The 20,918-nt window shown below is 36.9% G+C and overlaps 1 protein-coding gene across 2 annotated transcripts in view; it reads right to left on the minus strand.

Moving 5' to 3' along the window:
• PDZRN4 (PDZ domain containing ring finger 4) overlaps positions 1–20,918 on the minus strand; it is a 242,520-nt gene that overhangs the window by 214,107 nt on the left and 7,495 nt on the right. The gene's annotated exons all lie outside the window — the stretch shown is intronic.

The raw sequence follows: 20,918 nt of genomic DNA on the forward strand, positions 1-20,918 counted from the left end.
AAACTGGAAATTCAAGTTAAGATGTGAACCATCAAATACCAGCTTTGGTAATTTGGTTCAATATTGTATTTCAGATGCTTCTCAAGATGTATTTTATGCTATCTCAAGATGTGGTACAAACTTAGAAGCAAATATTCCAAGGGACAAACACATATCATCTGATCAAAAAAAAAAAAAAAAAAAAAGGCAATCCAGTTCTATAGCCTTCTCTTATCAAAGGAATTTGAAATGTAGGATATTCTGTTCAACTCTGCAAACCAGAACCCCTTTCCTCCCAAATCCCACAACTGTAGCTTTATAACTGAAGGCCAAAATATGCCATATGAACAAAACTTAGAAGTCTGACAATTCCTTAACTCCTGGTTACTTGAGTATTCAACTCCCTTCCCTCTTCTTTTCTCAGTATAAATAATGTATAAAACTGCTACAATAGAAGTTGAAAAAGAAAATAAAGCCCACTCCATTCCAGATTCCATCATCTGGTATCACATATTTCACGGGGACCAACAGCAGTGAGTTTTAAATTCATTACACTTATCTTTTGCAGTAAGTCTAACTGAGGACAATTAGAAGTTGTTGAGCTCCACAGAATTAGCAGGAGAGAAAGAGAAATACACTCTACCAGGAGGTTTCACAGATAGGTACTAATATGCATGTAATGAAAAGACTCAGAATTTTCTGTCTTTTCCAAATACCTGACAAGAGGGAGGTTGAATAGATGATACAAGAGCCTTCAATAACTATTCACAAGGCAGTTCCCAGCACATCTCATTCAGCCTTGCCTAGAAGGACACATATCATACATATTATCAGGACTTTTTTCTTCCTAATTAGATGACTGCACTTATTAACAAAGGCCAGGGGAAATCTTCAAAATATATAGAAAACTCCAGCTCACATCCAAGGTCAAACTGTAAAATAAATACCTCCCAAAGTAAAGACAAATTCAGATCATCTAGTTCATCCTCTGCAAGAAGCACAACTGTCTTGTCATCATAAAAAATGCTCTAGATAGGTGTTCCTGAAAGGTTTATATAGAACTGCACATTTATCTAACCCTGTAACCTCTTTCAGCTTAGGCTGTAGAGGTCACTTACACAGACCAGTAGCTGGCTTCAAAGCTGATAGATGAAAAAAAGTGACAGCAATGTATCCTTCCTTACCCTCTCAGCTTGCCCACTCCAATTACTCTCGTATTTACTGACTTCTGGGCTCACTCACATTTCATTTTTCCTCTCTTTGATGATACAGACATTCTGGCTCCATCTGTCATAGGGTTAAATAACCATCTCTGATTTCAGTAGATTCTATGAACTGCAAAATAGAGCCCTGAACCAATCAAGATTTTCAAGAGTCTTCTTTTTTTTTTTTTTTTTTTTTTAAATGGTCCCTTCCAAGCTAAAGGCAAGCAGAGTTTAGCCTGAGTTTCAATATACATAGAAGCAGAATCACATTTACTTTATAAAAGTTACAAATAGTAAGTGTTATCTGCTTTTTAAAAACATATAATCACAAAATAATATTTTAGGGAAAGGAAGTCAAAGAATTATTTAACTTCTGTAGAATATTATTCATTATTGCTTAAAATATGGAAATATGTGTATTTCTAACTTTAGGAAACACCATAAATCTGATAATGTGTTTGGCTACTGAGCTATTCTAAAGGCCTACAGAAGGTAATGCTCTCTAAGAGATGTTCACCTTAATAAGTCTGATGAGCTAGGATATGTGTCCCTAAACCCATCCACTCGTCTTAGTTATATTTTACTGTTTCTACATACTAGGCACTTTACCATCAGTCTAACTTTTCATTCATTAAGCGACATAACAGCTGAGATACCCCAGTACAGACACTGATGCTCTTAGCTCTGTAATACAGACATCTTGCCATCCATCCAGATCTTGATACTCAAATTCCACTAAAGTGTATACACATCATTTTCAACCATGAACTGCGAGATTACCACATCATAAACACTTTTGGAACAGAGAAAGACATTTTCAATTAATCTGAGGGCATAATTTATAAACTGTTTTCCAGGATTTTTTTATTTAAAGATAAACTATACTCCTGCTCAAGACACTAAGTAACATGAGCCTCATTGCCAATCAGTGCCATTTTTTTGCTATCACCAACAGTAACTGAGTCAAAGGGCGCTGGCTATGCAAGCAAAACGCATTGCCCGTGCAGACGCTGGCCACCTCAAACTTTTGCAGTGCATCCTACACCGTGGCTAGGGATGCAGAACGGCAGCCCATTTGGCTTTTTCCCTTCTCCTATAATTTTTGCCAATGGTATCAGTAAAACATCAGCCTTAATATATAAACCAGATCTTTGTCACTGTTCATCGCTCTCCAGTTATCACCACACAAAATTCCCTTACATATTGACCAAGCAGACTACTTTAATACCAGTATCTTCAGTCAAGCTTGTAGGAGTAAGTTTAAGAGCCATTATGTATTAAATAATTTTGGCACATTAGGCATAGCAGAATGTAAAGTATCATTTGTGTATAGCCTTCCCAGCTCAAGGAAATCAGTGTGCCTCATTTGTCTGAAATAGGTTTTGGACACTACTAAAACAACACAAAACAGGAACCTCATCCAGAAAAACAAATTGAAACAAAACCAAAACCAAACAGAACAATACCAAAACCCTCAGAAGATGATATCTTCATCAGCAAGTCTTAAAAAGCCATTTTATCAAACATGCCAGCTAAGGAAAGAACATGAAAACATTTTAATACTTTTAGTAATACTCAAACAGAGAAAATGTTTTGATATTTTTTAAGTCAATTTAAAAAAACAACCAAACATCCACCTACACATCCTGTCAGGTTAACTAGGAAAAACTAAGTCTTTGGCACTGGAAACAGTGGCCTACAGAAAACACATTTGTTTCAAGGTTATCATAGGATTACAAAACTAAAACAGGCATTTGGGCTTGACCATGATCACACAGTCGAGGCAGAGCTGGGGCAGGAAGCCTGGCTGCCGCAGTAGGATGTCAGGCTCTTGAGCAGATACACCCTGGGCAGCAGCTTTGACTGCTAATGAGTGTGATTTGACCAAAATCTCACCAAATGCAAAATGCTCCCATAAGAACTGCACTGACTGAAGCCAAAGGACCATCAAGCTCATGGTCCATTACGCAGCTGACAAGTATTCAGAGCCAATGGAAAAAGGTCAGTGCAGAGCAAATGGACCTTCCCTGGTAAGCTCTCCCAGTTTCTACCAGGAAGAGACTCCGTGTAGTTTACTGCTTTTGAGGCTGTTTTACTCCATTAATCTATTACTTTTTTTTACAATTATATCAAATTAAATTAAATGTACTAAGTAATTTATCATGATGGTTTTAAAAAAATCTGAGAATGAAATTTTAGCTACATTATAGCCAAAGCCTTTGGCATTTGTGTGATAAAGTTTTATAGTTCTGTACAGAACTTCAAGGTCTTCAACCACAAAACAGATTAAATGGCTCAACACAGCAACATAGTGTGGGGTAATGGAATAATTTGGCACCACAGGGAAAAAAAGCAGATAAAAAATGGATTTGGATACTATTGTGCTAACAAAACTAGAATTCTGGATCCAACTATGACTAATCCTTATATTTATAAGTTATTTAGGTTTTATTTATAGAGGGCAATTTCCAAGACTGTGATTCCCCCTCCCTAGAAGCACTAGTTTAATATTGAGTTTGAAGAAAACTCATCTTTCTAGACTATTAGAAAAATGCTGCCCTAAACCCACTGCTCAAAGGCAAAGTAAAAGAAGAAATACAGCCATCACCTTCAACAAAAGCTGATTCTATAGACAGAAAATTGCAAAGCGCTTTCTATTAATGACAAAGTTGTCTCCAGTCAGGTAGGAGTGCTCACAGCAGCTTCCTTTCTCCAGAAATGCTGTAGGTGAAATATAGACAGCGACGTGGAGAAAATCAGAGGTCTGATTTTCAACTACAGGCACACAAAATGCTAGCTGTAACTTTCCAGGTAATGTCTGATACTGCATACACAGCAAAACAAACTCCAAACTCTCCTTGGGCTTTCCTTACCAAACTCCAGTCATCCTGTTTCATTCAGCTGCAGGATTACTGGGAAACATTTCATATTACTTACTATAAGGCTAGAAAATTTTTTGTTAAAATACATGCATCAGAGACTAAATTTTGCATGTCAAAACATAAATTCAATCACTACTGACATAAACAGGAGTAATCTACACTCTCCTTTCAGATTGGTTACAGTCACACCTGTCAATTTAAATGTAATGGTCTGGAAATTGCTGGAAGTTGGGGTTGTGGTTGTCTTTTTTTCCTCCTCAAGAAAGTTAATTTTCAAGTAATATTTCTAGTGTGTCTTTAGAACCTTTATGCATTCCAATATGAGATGATATCAACTCTAGTAGCAATTATTTGAGTCTGAAATATACCAGTAACTATTCCAGAGGTTTAATTAGTACTAGCTGAAATAGTACTTTTTTTCATTTAAGGCAGAGAAACTCTTTAATAGAAAAAAAGGTTTTAGGCTTCCCTGCTGACTACAAGGGGTTATCTGTACTTCTAAGTCATGAAATAGGAACTGTCTGATTAGAAATAAAGGCAATCTGCATGCCTATCTGGATGAAATCAAAGGCATTTCAACAGAAAAAATAAATAGCTTTTTTTATGTTAACTAGGAACTTAAATCACATTCCTAAGCATAGACAGCTACAAGATGTAAAATATTCCAGCGTATTTCTTTTTTTTTCATTATCAAAAAATCTATCAAGATATTAAGACAATACCATTATGATTTTTTTGGTGTTATCTTTGGCTTTTTAAAATGTTTATTTAAAAAGAATGCAGCCAGTCAAACTTCTGACCCAGCAATGTGGTGCAGTTAATTAAAGTTAGCCCAAAAGCAAAAGCATCAAACTATATATTTTGTTACTGTATTGCAAGATCCTTATTGTGACAAGGAAATGCCAAGATCCTGATGAGTGGCTGCCTCTCTTCCAGAGATAGAAGAGAGTTCAACAATGTTTTATCTGTGCTCTCTAGTAGACATAGATTAAGGAAAGGGTGGATAATAACCTTTCATATTACTCTCAAACATAGGATTCACTCTATCGGGCTCCACACTGTATTATTGCTTCATTCCAGGCTATTGTCTATTTTCATGACATTTATGAAAAAGAAAAATAAATTTCAGACATATGATTTTTGGCAAGACAATGTTTCATTAATAGCCTTCTAAATGGTTCACAACATTGTAAATCATTTCACTAAGTTGCAATTATAAAAGTCAACAAACACATTCTGAATGGTACCTACACGTAATAGGTTGATACCATCTTGTTTTTCAAGTATTTTAATAATAACCTTTTCTCCCACTATATTAGTTAATATAGAGAGGTATGGCTTAATCACAGTAGGTGAAAGGTTTTATAAACTAATCACAAGTGAAATTTGTAAAATCACATTAAAATAAAGAATTGCATCTAATTTTCCTTCTGAGCTGTAAAGTGGATTTGAAGAGATTCTTCTATGCACTTTTATTTGCTAGGTTTCTTTACTTTAAATATAGCAGCTCTTTTCTGACCTGGTTTGGTCAATGACCTTCTTAGAAACAACTGTGAAAATATAATGTATTCAGATTCAATTTTTGAAGAGGTCGTTTGGTTTGTTTGTGGGGTTTTTTGAACTTCCAGAAATCTTCACTATTTTAATTAAAATCCAGTTAGTTCCAATTCTGGATAACCAGACCAAAATGAAAAGGTAGAGGTTATAAGAACATTTCCTTCAAATGAAAATTGAGGAGAGTCTGCAACACTTCCAGTCTTCCAATACACAGGAGCAAGAAACAGATATTGTTATTTACAAATGGAAAACAGGCATACATGCTTACCTGTGAATAGAAATTTCTACTTCACTATCAATCTTCTAAAGGGAGCAAAGAGATCAATCCTGTGATTGTCCTTCATCTTAAACTAAATCTTTTTACCTTTACGGCAGTATATCATTACCGGATCATTTGCAGTGATGCTTGGGGTTCTGATTTTTGCAAAGCAAACTTATGGAAATATTTAATACTGAGCTTGTTCATGTCTTAATACTGTTATTACACTTATCTGGTCTTAAAAGTTATGCATGTATTTGTAGAAGATTAGAGGTATAGCAACAAATAGGACAAGTAAGCACAGAGTGAAGTCTCACAGTAGCTACAATCAATGTCAAAACTCTTGTTCTCGTTTACAGAGAATTAATTTAATCAATAAGCAGTACCATGTTTTATGTTGAACAGTTTCCACAGTGATTTCACATGAGAGATCCACAAATGTAAATATATATATATACACATATACACACATATTATAATATACTCTATGCATATACAGAATATTATAATTATACACCCTCAAGGGTCTGTATTGGGACCAGTACTGTTTAATGTCTCCATCAGTGACATGGCTTGAGTGCATCCTCAGCAAGTTTGCTGATGACAGCAACCTGTATGGTGCAGCTAACACACTGGAGGGAAGGGATGCCATCCAGAGGGACCTTCATAGGTTTGAGAGGTGGGCCTGTGCAAACTTCATGAAATTCAACACCTGGGTCAGGGTAATCCCAAGCACAAGTACAGGCTGAGCAGAGAAAGGGCCCTGAGGAGAAGGACTTGGGGTTCCTGGTTGACGAGAAGCAGGCAAAGCTAAGGGCAGAAGGCAACAGCTGACTACATAGCCCTGGAGATAAGCACTACAGGGCTTCCTCTGAAAAATGAGAGCTAGTATTTAAAGATGGCATAAATGGCATAGTCCCAACAACTGACAACACCTTCCAGGAGCAGCTGATCAGTAGGACTCTTCTATATTGCACAACAACATGTAAATGAGGACTAATTGCAGACGAACCATGTAGGTTAAATGCTGCAGGTCCTGGCCCCAAAAACCCAGCTAAGGGCTCTGACATGGCAGGCTATTGGAGCTTGAGGGAAGGCAGCTGACATCTTGCCTCATCAGCATTAGTTCTCCCACCTTGCTCTCCAAAACGTCCTTTTGATTAAAACACATTCATTAACCCATTTCTTATTCAGGAACAAATTTTATTCACTGAATGACTAAACAGCAGAGCTTTGCTTTTCAGATTTTTGGATGGCCACACTCAGAGAAGTCAGTTGTTTCCTAATTTTCAAAGGACCCCTAGCACCTGAAACTAACCCTTGCCATTGTCAGTCAGTGCTTGCCTACATTAGCTTTTCAGGAAATATATGTAAATGAAAATGCTCAGCTTGATTAAACATTAAAACTATTATTAAGTGTTATTATCTGGATTTCCCATGCTCTTATAATATTTTCAAATTTATAATCAACCATGAGCCAATATTAAACAGCTGGACTAGAAACACCTGCATCAGTGCAAGGATATTTCCTGACAGGATCAACAACAGTAATTAAACTAATTAAACATCACCGACAGCTAACATTATTGAATAAAGTAAATCAGAAAAGAGGAGGTAGGGAGACAGCTTTGCATTGTGGGCAGGTCACAATCTTGATGAATTAGTCATGCACCATGGCCTGTAGATCTTGCTTCTGAAAACTGTCTGTATTCTTTAAAAACAAAACACATGGAGTGAAAGCTCTGATCTGACACAAAGATCAGCAATACTTAATCAGTAGTTAAGTTGTAGGAAGGTATAAGTTATAGCACTACCTCCCAAGCAGTTTCAGCATTTCCCTGAGTAGATTTAGCAGGTGAGCCATAGTCCACACCAGAGCATGAGAGACCAGAGCAATCATCTTTTGGTTCTCACAGCTGCCACACAACACATGTCTCTATACGAACAGTATGACTCAAAAATTATCAGGAACTAAGCGAAACAAAGTCTTAAGCTCACAGAAGATAAGATGATGTCAAGAATTATACTCATTAATTAACTACATAAAAGGTGCTGATAAGACAAGAATGCCTGCTCTCCTCCAAACTCTGCTGCACAGTCCTAGCTACCATCTCCTGCTCTGTTCTTCACATCAGGAGCATGCCTCTTCTTACTGACCTTACTGAGAGCAGCTCATGGTTTCAGTCACCCAGCCCTTGACTTTTAAAGCCTTCTCTAAAAGTCTTATCAAACAGCGGCAAATAAATACATAAAAAATAAGAACAGATAAGAATGGTTACTTTCAGATGACTGTGGCCACCAAATCAGAGCTGAATGCTTCCACACCAAGAACATGAGAAAAAATGCCAGATGCAGGGGTAGTGAAAAAATAGGGTTAGTTTCTAGGAGATGAAGGGAAATACAATAAAAGTGACAATATTTCTTTAGCTCAACTAACTGCCATTAACACGCAGTGATCTGGGCATTCCGTGAAAAACAGAAGTGATTACAGATGTGCAAGAAGGAAGCAAAGTTTTCAAAATATTTTCAGGGGGATTTTACAGAGAAATACTGAAACCATTTTCTTTATCCTCAAAATCAAGTAAGAAATATTTTCTACAATAAGGTTTCATATAAAAGTATGAAGTAAAAAAGAATCAACACACAGGTCTATTATTTATATTTGTTCATGGTTTTCAATTAGTACAGAACATTTGTGTTTAACAGAATGACATTACTTGAGATAAAAATAAAAGAACTGACTGCTCTTTTTGAAAAAAAAAATAAAATTAACAAAAGCACAGAACAAATATTTGACCTATTATGCAAATTGCTTGGAAACTTTTTTTTTTTTAATCTTTAAAAGTAAATGCAAACATTTATGCCAAATTAATCAGTTCACAGGTGATTCTGAAAAAATATGTACGCACATATACATCTAAATATCTATTTGTTGTATATTCACACATCATTATGGGCATAGAAATTGAAATATTTTAAATAAATGTTAAAATGTATCTGATTCATGTCAAGATGCACACTTGCAGCTGACTTCACTGTAGTTTGCCCTTCTGTGCAAGTCCACAACATCAAAATTTACACAGACTCTCCAGAAAACTCTTCAAAGACCAGTAACCTCAGGAGAATACATGCACCTTCTGTAAATGGGCTTGGCATAGCCCTGGAACCAACTTGCTTTTCTGTGTGCAGCTCCCAGTAGTCAGACACAGATCTTCAGAGATTCCCTTCTTACTTTCAAGAAGGCATATTAAGACTAGTTTAGATTGCTTGAGCATCCACTTAAGGTTTGTCGATACTACTACTCGGCCTAATCAACAGCTGCTGCTTCAGAGAAGCCATTTACAAATGCAGAACACATCACACAGATCCACATACCACCTGTGAACACCTACAGGCACTGTATTTACATTCAGTATCAAACTGTCTGCTCAGGCAGTAGCTTCTGAAAGGCAGAGGTCTTGTCACTTCACTGCAGACACAAAACTCAGTCACATAAACAGGGCAGTGTAAGGTGCCAGTGCTGTGATCTGCCACACCAGCACACAGCACAGCTCCCAGGCTTTCCTAAACTGGACAAAATGGAGAAGAAGGGAGGATGGTAACCAGGAAAGAGGGAAGACACCATTTGGAGTACACAATCAGAGTAGGTCTCCTCCAACTAAAAACAGCCTATTCTATTTCAGTTTCTCAGTCGCAGCAGCTTTTATAGCTTAATCACTTCCAAATCTTCACAAGTAAAACAGTAGTTTGGGAAACGATGGTACTGCCTTCTGAACACAAAAAAGCACAGCTCACAAATTGTAAAAATAAAATTTAAGTTCCATCTGAAAAGCACAGTTTTATGGTCATATAATAGATGAAGTTGGAAAATTGTTGCAAGGAAAAATTAAGTAATATCCAGAATGCAGAGCTGAAAAACCATGTTTAAAAAAAAAAAAAAAAAAAAAAAAAAAAAAAAAAAAAAAAAAAAAAAAAAAAAAAAAAAAAAAAAAAAAAAAAAAAAAAAAAAAAAAAAAAAAAAAAAAAAAAAAAAAAAAAAAAAAAAAAAAAAAAAAAAAAAAAAAAAAAAAAAAAAAAAAAAAAAAAACACCTGGAAAAATCCAATTAATAGATAAAACTTCAGCTGTTCCTTTTATACTATCCCTTACTGCCTTACCTCCCAGCCCAATAATATCTTAACCATATGAAATAAAATGTTACACATCCTTCCGCTAAAACATACTTTAAGAAATCCATACTGAACATTAAATATTTGTAATTTTCTTTTATTCTGACTCATTTTTAGATTGTTAATTCATGCTTATACTTTACACTGGTGTTTCTGCTTTTGCTCCAAGTCTTCCCTGTTTTCTCTGTAGTCCCCAAATGCCTCCAAGGTACTTCTACAGCCAACATACCCTTCCAACTGCAGCTTTTAATGCCTCCCAACAGAAGCATCCCCAAAATCAATGTATCTTACATGTGTGCATCCTAAAACCTGATATGCTCATTCAATGCTCAAATATGCTTGTTGAAATTGAGTAGAAACACCTAACCAGGAAATCCTAGAATAAACTCGTACACATATCAATAAAGATGACTAAGAGCAAAAAAAGCATATTTTGCAGGAGGCAACACCCTCATCACTTAATTTCTCATGGTTTAAACAAACAAACAAACAAACAAACAAAAAACAAAAAAAATGAAAAAGATATTTTCATTAAAGATATCTAATAAATCTTTCTATGACAAATTTAATGAAAACACCTTTTGCCCAAGAGCCTGCCCACATTTTACAGCTGTTTGACAGAAGACACTGTCTTTCTTCCATTGTGTAATTTAGGTCTCTGAACAAAATACTAAACTCAAAAGCAGCAGAAGTGCAGATAAGAATTTCTTACTTTGAGCAATGAGAGAATTTGTATCGTTCTCTTGCCAAAAGAACATCACTACTCTCTCAATCTTGGCACGGTCCATTTCTCTGAACAAACTCCATCTCTCTGAAGACTGCTGAAAAATGAAGCATTGCTCCACTGCTTTGGGTGGCTGGTGCTTTGTACCATTTCATACACACATCTGCATCTTTACTCGCTAAGGCTCCACAAACAGCTACTCAGATTCCTCCACAAACTGCCAAAATCAGAGTTAGCTGACTTCTAAAGAAGTACAGAGAGCATTCAAAGCTGAGATCTAGGAAGTACTTTCAGCCAACATAGCGGTTCATTTTTTCCACTACAGCAGAGTCAGCTGAACCAGTAGTACACTGACTGCTCTCACAGGGGATACAGACAGCAGTCCAACACTTGAGTTTACTTTATTCCAATCCTAAAGATATAGAGATTAATGACTCAAATGTCACTAAGTTAAATATTTCAGGCTGAATTAATCATCTTTGCTAAAAAATAGGTGCCTAACTAATTTTCAGTATTTGGAGAATGAGATTTTAAGATCTTTATCAGTAGGCAATATGAATCTCAAGCATCCTGTGTGCTCTAGGTTCTCTAACACTATTTTTAGATTGGTATTTCTTTTTTCAGGGCTTTGTACACTGTTGAATACATGATCAGTAGTCAGAAAAGTAAACACGAAGCAGATAGCTTGGCACAGGCTGGTGAACATTACTTATTATTGTTCTTCTACTTGGTTACATGGATTCATCATGGTTTGGCTAGTCACTAGTTAATAAAATGTGCAATACATGAATTCAGGGAAAACTCAACTCAACATTAGAAAAAAAGTAACACTGATGGTAGTGCTTGCAATTTATAATTTGACTCCACTGTTTTGTGGTCGTCCAGCACACAATTCTCTATCCACTCCATTAGCCTCCAGGGCTCATTCACCTCTAAGCTGTTGAACCAAAGGTAAAACTTGGCAAATGGATTGTAGAGTTCAGGCTTCTCCCAGAACAGATCTTTAATGGTTCAAAGCAGAACAGCCACACAATAAGAACTCTGAGACAACAGGGTACTTATACAGTAAGTGACTCTGGTTAAGAAAGCACGAGGGGCTATCTTTTGATTTTAAAGGATATAAAAACAGAGGGACAAATGCAAAGCAAGAAGTCAATAATGTACATGCACAATTCTTTATCTTGTACTGAAACTCACCAAAGTACTTGTCAATGCCATCAGCAGAACAGCTGTTATGGATGGCAGGGCTGTGACTAACGGAAGACACAAGTTTCAACAATCAGATGAAAACTTCCCTTTTAAACTGTTCTGCTAAGACATTAACAGCACTGTCTGAACAGTTCACTCTCTGCAGTGTGTTCTGAAATGTCACTGTGTTCTTTAATCTTAAAAATATTGTTCATGGTTTGTGCTAATTAAATGATAAAACTTCTGGATTAAGTGATAAATACTGATTCTTTAGATTTCCATTACTTCATAGCAGGGAGGAAGGAAAAAATACCAAAAATTCCACACACTTAGTACAAGGGTACAGTACTCAAATGATTCAGAAAAGAAGGCTGCAAACAATGGTCTACATTTACTTAATGAGAAATTCTAGGAGTTCATTTTACTTTCTTACAGTTCCTCCTAGTTCCTCACACTCTTCCTCCTCCATTTTGAAATATAAATGAAAAATAAGAAAAATCATTAAAAACACTTACTTAAAAATAAATTTTAAAGTATTTTGAATAGTTGAAAAAAAGAATTTCTGCATTTTTGGAAAATATTCTCATAAGCATGTCTGCCACTCAAAAAAAAAAAAAAAAGGGAAAAAAATTATAAGATGTCTTAGCAAGTGCATTATGGCTTTTAACACCATTTCCTTGGTCACTAGAAAGTAAGTTTCTGTTTAAAAACTTCTCAGAAGTCAGTTTTCCATTTAACCACATGTTTAGAGCATGCTAAAAACAAGTTGTGCTGAGCACTTGGAGATTTCATGGAGACATTAAGAAAACAAGATGCAAGGGACACAAAGTGAAAGTCAGAAAGTGCTGCTCTACATCTGGCACTAGCATGAGGCATCTTATTTGGGGCTCTGAGCACTTCAGGGGAAGTGAAGGACTCAGATTTCTGGTCCAGATGCTGGATGCTGACCCACTCAAAAAATGCAATTAATCCATTCAAGGGCAAAACAACCTGAAAGCTCCTGGAACATTTATTTTTCAGGTCACAGTAGCAGCTACCATTCAGAGAAGGCTGGGGTATGTGCTGAAAAAGCTTGCTGACAGCAGGAAGACCATATGGCCCCACATTTGCTGTGTGCCAAAGACTAGCCCAAATCAATGAGACTGTAACAGAGAAGTGTAGGGATCAAGATGTTTTAATTCATTCAAGACAGTAAATCCCTTCCATTTAAAATAGCATGCTTTCTTTCCGCAAGCTGCTGGAAGGACTGCAGATATTTATCCGCTTGATCAGCACGCTTAAAGAAACAAATGCAAGATTGAAAGACTGTACTCAGAAACAGATGAGCAAGCCCTGAACCATGGGGTCGCTGGATGCTCCAAATGGTGAAGACACATAAAGTGAAAAAACCTCATACTCTACATCAACCCTTTTCAGAATTTCTCCCACATTAGGTGACTACTTCTAGACACAGAAATTCATAATTTACCCAATTTTAAAGATGTTAAATAACTTGATAGGTTTTTGGAATACAGGTTTCCATATTTAAAAACCAAATAGAAACCAGCAGAATGTCAACAATTCTGAATTAATTTTTTTCCTTTAATTTTTCCCTCCCCCCTTCCTATTTCCCAGTCTTGCTACTTGAAAGACAAATATTTTTCTCAAAGAAAAAAATATGTAAATCATATCCTGTAAATAACACATATAAGCTTACTACATAAATAAAACAGCAGCCAAAAAACAGTGTTGAGTCATTCTGTGTTCCTTTCCTGTGGCAGCAGTGATTCAGTCAAGTTGTGTCAACATATACAGTCGTAAATTTACATTAGATTTGCAATTCCAAACAAGGCATATATTTACTAAAATGTCTGTGTATTAGTAATATATGTACTTTGCTTAGTGTATTTGATTTTACTTAGCATAGTGTTTGATGGCGGTTTGAAGAGACCACATCTGTTCTTGCCAATTTGAAAATCAGTTTTTCCATTACAGTATGGTTTTAAGTGCAGCAGAATTTTGCATTTTGGAGAGAAGATCCCAAATAGGAGCTCTTTTCTTTTTAACATTATCACTTCAATTTTCAAAGCATTTGGAAAGTACAGTGATATATATGCTTCTTATTACTCCTATTCAAAATTCTAAGGAGAAACATCCTCCTGTTCAACATACTGTTGCATTTCACAGCTTCTTAAAAAGTGGGTTATTAATTTTTTAAGTAAAGCCTTGAATAACTACTTTATTTTGGCATTTCTGCACTGGCAGGTACTAATGCCTTTTTTTTTATTCAGCCTCCAATTATAGAGAACAGTGATTAGCTACTCCTTAAAAATATAATTAGCTGATTAAGAAAAAGGGCAGAAGAAATCAAAGCTCTTGGAGCACATATCCCTGGATTGCAACAATCAGTTCAGTCCCTTTAAGATAAAACACTGCATTCACACAACACATGTAAGCTGTCATCTCCTCTAACTGTGAAATTGTCTCAACCACAATAAAGAACAACCTTCATGAAAGGCTGAACAAGGCTCTTTTCACTTTCTGAAAGTGCCAAGAGCTTCTGGGGTGCCAGAAGCATGTGCCATGGGAGGCATGGCTTTTTGCACATCCTTCAGTTCTAAGCCACAAACTCAGCACAGTCTCAGAATTTATCAGAGCTTTTCATAGCTGGGCTTAACATCAATTATTCCCACTAGCCTCCTTCATATGGGCCTCAAAGGGTTAGCTCTCCCTGATACATCCTGAAGTGCCTCCTGATGTTTCTATTCACTACATGACTGACTAGGTTAAGGAAAGTAATTGGAAAAGGTCTTCCGTCCTCTCAAACGTTCTGTAGTTCACCATGTACCTGAGCTCCACAGCAACCATCAAGTCCACTATAGTGGTAAGACAGACATAGTCCAAGACCAAGGTAATGGTACACAATCACACCTACAGCCCAGTTGTCATGAAGATTTGGCTGTAAGTAGATGAGAAAATGCTTTCTTCAGGACTGAACTGAAGATCATGCCCAGAGAAAAGACCAGTAAAAATATAAAGATAGATTTCTATGACCTTGTCTTCCCTAACATAAACAGACACTGACATGTAAATATGTGTGTATGTAATTATTTGAAAAATTCCTAAACAAAACACTCCCCTGCATTAGCCCTTCTCTTCCTGGGAAAGGGATGAAAGCAGCAGAATTTGATAGATGTTAGTCAAATTGTTTAACGCATTCCTGAAAGTACTTATGAACACATCTAAAGCATCATATGAAAAAAAATTTCCTCCAAACCTACTAATATAAAACTACACATAAAACTGCATTGCTCCCACTGCTGGGCAAAATGGAAGCATGCTAAAAAGTCCTGTTGTTTTGCAAGGTTTACCTTAAAGTTTAAAAAAACCCCAACCAAAACAACAAAACCCAAAAAACTCATGCAAAGGAAGAGAAAGATGACTTGCAGCAAAGTCAAGATCAAACAGGGCCTCTAGGATGACGCTGAGTTTCAACTTGCCAAATTTCCAACAAATTATACTTCAGGTAGGAACAGACACTGTGTAAAAGGAGATGGGTGTGAGCAGGCCTTCACATGGTGCCTAGGGATCTGTGACCCATGGAAGCAATACCCTTTATGGGATCTTGCAGGTTCTTAGATCAGTCAGCTCTTCCACAGGATAATCAAAATCCTTTCTACCTAACAGCACTGCTGAATTGCCAATTTGGCTACTGCCCAGTTCTGCAGATACAGTAGAGTTATCACAGTTCTGCTCCAGTACTGTTCCTCTTTATTTAGCTATCAGAGTTCAGGGCAGCGTGTACAGTTGATCCTATTTCACAGTTCAGTGATCCCTATTCCTACATCCCCTCCATTTCTCCCTCACTTCCTGTTTATGAGCAGGCATTGGACAGCACTTCCACAGAAACTTAAGGTTGGTGCTTTGTACTCTTTAATTGTGAAGTTTCCCGTTTTTCCTTGCATATTCCACTCTTCCCCTTCTGCTCCTACAGTGATCCATCTGTTGTAGAGATCCCCCACAACCAGAGTAAAACAGAAATATCTTGTTGGAGACATATATTATGCACATTCATGTTCACGCAAGATCCTGAAGCCTCTTCTATCGTGCTTAAGCTAAGCCACCTAGACAAAGATCCACCATGGTAGAAGCAGCATAAAAACCCATTTTAACAGATGATCTTCACCATTTCCACTTTGCACACTTTCTTGGGTCACGTTTCAGAAATGCTCACACACTGCTCCTTCTGCCTCATCTGCTCTATGCAGCTACTGTCATATTCCAACCACATGTTTGGCATTTCTTCCCTTTTTTAGATAAAAGCACTCTGAGCATACATATTTCCACAAAAACGACATAGCATTGTACTTGCACACGTGCCTGCTTTGTCTGTGAGAACATGCCCAGATGAACACAGATGGGAAACACTCCTACAGGCTCGTGCCTCTCTAGAGTTGCATTCACAGCAAGTTCTCAGCAGATAGAAAGTTCTCAGTTTATACCTCAGATTAAAAAAAACCACCCCTTAGAAGTCAGGGTATTTTAAAATTTTTTCATAATGTTGCATTTTGCAAGTATCAAAGTAATATTTTGCCTGTTTATGAACATTAAGACCATTCAGTCAACTAAGGGATCAAATACCAAGTTTTCTGATCACAAAATCTTAAGTCATTATTTGCTATTACACTATTAACACCCACTTCACCACTTACATATAATTTTGTTTTAGTTCTTCCTGTTCTTCGGACAGGAAGTATTTTGTGAAGTCTTAGTAAGATTTGCAAAAAAACATTATATATGGAAATGTAATTACCTCAGAAGTCCATCCGCTAACATACCACAAAAAATACAAAAATTCTAGGTCACATAAAAACAAAAGCCTCATGTTTTCTTTTAAAAACACTGAATTGCTGGAATTTTAACTGCTTTTTGGAAGGAACCTAACCTGTTTTTCTAAACATAACATTTGCATTTCTGTTCAGTGAATAGAGAGGAACCCAGGCACCTCTAAAGACCTATAGCAAGTCCAGTCAAATTTAGGCTACTGATATCTGTGAACTCAAGCAATGAAATACAAAATTCAGAATCACAGGATAACTACAGTGAGATGTCAACTTCCAAAACAGACAGTACCTTGAACACCGAGTTCCTTCACCTAGGTGAGACCCAGCCTGCATGGCCAATGTGGGTACCAGCAGCCAAAAACACCTTTTAGATAATGCAGCAGCTAGAATAAATATCAGGAGGAGGAAAATCACTACTACTGGTATTTATTCAGTCAGGGAACCCCATCTTTCATATCTAAGGAAGCCAGAAATGCAAGTATCATTAAAGGAAATTTCACATAAGACCCAAGACTGTGCAAGAAAGAGGGAAATTCTAATGTTTTGTCACAAGCGCTTACCTGGAAAAGGGCATGACCAGTATTCCAGATCCAGCTCCCTGGAATTAGTATCTGTTTCACCACTGATTATCACTGGATAATCCTGACTCTCAATACACCTGCTGGCACCAAACTCCATTTGAAGAGGATGGGCAGATGCTGGTCTAACACAGGAGAGCCTCTGCTTTAGTAACAAGGGCAGTTACCTGGATAGGTAAGCTCAAAATCCTTTGCAGGCAAGGCACAGACCACCTGGGCAGGGCAGACAGCTTTCTGTTAAGTAAAAAAGGTCGCTGGGGGTAGTAGCTCCTATTCAACTGAAGTTATGCATACACCTGGTCTCACTTGATTTTAAAAATTTTCTTCAGACAGATGAAAGACTTCAGTTGTCCAAAAACCTACATTTTAACAAATGAGGGAAAGGTGAAAAGATGCTATGGGCATTTCTAAGCCTATGGCATAACTAATTTATTATGCCAGGGATATTTCAGATTAATTACGAGTTGTCTAATGATTGCAGGTGCCAAAACTGGTTACCTGCAACATAACATCATGAATTTGTTACAGATTTAAAGAATATAGCTAAGGCTACTTTGTGCATATTTAGATACACTGAAATCCACACCACTAAAATTAGCTATATTAAGTTTCCTTAGCTACCACACAGATCTTACTGGCCACATCTGGTGCAGCTTTGGTTCAAAGTCATCCCAAATCTTCTAGCTCTGATCCCAGCAAGACATTTTAAAACTCACTACTTCTGCAGACATAATCTGACAGTGGAGATTCTTAGCCAAATAAACATGACTAGTATCAAAGATTTTGCTTGAGCAACATAGTGAGTGTAATGACAGAAATACGCAGAAGATAAAACACCATGAGGCTGACACACAGCACAGTCAGCAGTCTGGCAATAGTTAAAAAAGTTTCTGTGTAGGCGCTTAGCAGATGTAAGTTATTCTGCCAGGATAAGCCTCAAGACTCCATCTTTATTGAAACTGGCTTTGCTGACATGGGCCTGAAAACCATTGTGCAAGTACTCTCAAAAAAAAGTGAAAAGAACAAAGGGAAACATGGAATAAGGGGTGAAGTCTTATTTATTATCTACTAATGGAGCTCAGGCTGCATAAACAAAATATACATAGTCACGATATATATGTGCATGCATCTCATTTTTCAAAGACAAAGATCCCAGACTAAAAATGTTTTCCTTTCCCTTCTTCTTCATCATCCCTGCTTCTAGCCATCAAATTAATTAGAATCAACTGCCTAAAATGCAGAAGGGCATTTCACTTGAGAGTAAAAGAACAGAAGCCTTTTCCTTGCAGTGCAAAGAACAGAATAACACTTGAGCCTCCCAGACAATGATGTACTTACAGTTCCACATATGAATATTTTGTCTTCAGCCTGAACCCTTTTTATTTGCACACAAGGTGCAATAGGTGTAATAGGATTCCTGGAAGTACGTATCACCAAAGTGTTGTTTGTGCACACTGCTATTCCAGGGCAGCTTTACACTGCACAAACAATTTTTTCACAGAGGAGTTCACTTTGAATAAAGAGGGTAATGCTGTTCTTCAGTAGAACAGTGAAAATTATCAGTGAGGGTCCTGTGACCATGCCCTGTGAAGAGCTGCAGCCCCTTGACACAGGGTAGCTGGGGCTGTCACACTTCACCTCACCCTGTCACTCTCACCTACCACCAACCCTGCCAACTCACAGGCATTTGTTTCAGCTTTCAGGTCCTCAAGCACGAAATATGCTCACCTGAGAGTAAAGCCCAAATAAACACCTACCTTTTTCAAATGTGTCAGAGGCTCTATGGCCTAGGCACATTGATCTCAAAACCCTCCAGTAACTCAAATCATTTGTGTGGTGCTTTTACACTTAAATACCTTTAAGAAATAAATCTGATTTCTCTCACTGGCACCCTTCCAAATACTGTAACAATTATTTGGCCATGTTGCTGCCATACATAATGACATATATAATGTAAAAGGCAACACTCCTCATGTCTGCCAGCCTTGGCTCACAATTCCAGCTGCCAATGCCATATGACTGTGAAATCCATTTGCTGCACTAGGTTACCCACAAGATGGTCATCTGAAATGTGCACAACTCACTGTAGTCAACCACATGCAGTTAATAATTGTTAAACATGTGATAAACCACTGAAACAAATTACCTTCTTATTTAGCAACATGCCTTGAGATGAGATTTGTTCCTGATTTAATGGGATAGTTCTATTCATTATCCCAGAAGATACACATTGCTAGAAACACCCTGTCCATCACACTCTCAAACAAATGACTTAAGCTATTAAATCTTCTTTGAACAATGTCACTTGCTTCTGCTCTTGATTATTGAAGAATGGTCTCATAAAATAACACCCATTATATCAGATCACCAAATAAGTGAAAAGTAAGCAATAATAATGTCCCACTTGCTATCAACTTCTCACCAAAAATCATATTCCATAAATCTGTCAACATTTTTGGAACAGCTACAACATACAGATTATTTTTTCACAGTAAAAGCTTTCATATTGATCTTTCACAACCAAACACAGCAGTGCTCTCAGGGCATCCTACTGCAAGAAGACATTGCTAGCTATGCATGGGGAATGAAAAATTCAATGTTCTGACTCCAGATGCTTCCTATATCTAGCATGGAGGAATAATTACTTTTTTGAATTTCATTTAGAAAGTCTTAATGTTATTATTTCTCCTCCTCTTTTTATTTTGGTCCAAGAAATTTTGAAACACTGAAACATTTAGTGAAGTATTTGGCCTAACCCTAAACACTTAAATGTTTGTCTGAATACAAAACATTATATACAAAGCTGTTGCATATTAATATGGCAAAAAGGGTGCTCCATTCAGATCTCTATGAATACTTATACTAGATTGGACCTATAGTTTCACATAGGACTGAAATCTGTTTCAGTGTGATTTTATGCAGCCAGAATTTTTCAACAGATAAAAATCAAGAATTGGTTATGGTGGCATTTGACCTCATGCTTAATAAATGCTGGTTTGTGACTTTGTTCTTCCTTTCTCCAAAACCACTCAATTTTGACTTAAAAATCAAGTCACCATAAAAGAACAATAAAATAAGGTAGGAAGTGTTGAGCAAATGTATGAAACTATATAGCTGATCAGTCTGTAAAAAAAACCCCAAACTAATGTGCTAAGTGAAATAGTAATGTCAGAAGAAAATAGATTTTATCACCATAAGGCTGCTGTTACCAAAACAAACAAACAAACAAAAAAACAAAACCAAAAAACAAACAAACAAAAAAACCCAACCAAACCAGAGGTGAAAGCTTTTGAATACCTTGGGGAGATAAGAGTTATGCTGCAAGTTCAGTTCTGCTCAGCCCACTTGGTTTCTACTAGAGATGTATGTATCTTCCAGCTAAGAGCATAAGCTTTATTTTTCCAAGAAAACATATTAAATTTGGTTTCATAGGCTCCCAGCATTTAGCATAATACCAGCATTCAAACAGTCTTAGCTTATCTTTCTAGTTCTTAACAGCTATATAACACACAAAAGCAGCTGCAGCTCTCTGCATTTGTCTTGCAATCCACTTGG

The sequence above is a fragment of the Empidonax traillii genome, unplaced genomic scaffold, assembly GCF_003031625.1.
Source record: "Empidonax traillii isolate 1590-97213 ecotype Southwest subspecies unplaced genomic scaffold, ASM303162v1 scaffold388:size1278207, whole genome shotgun sequence".
Classification (NCBI taxonomy): Eukaryota; Metazoa; Chordata; class Aves; order Passeriformes; family Tyrannidae; genus Empidonax; species Empidonax traillii.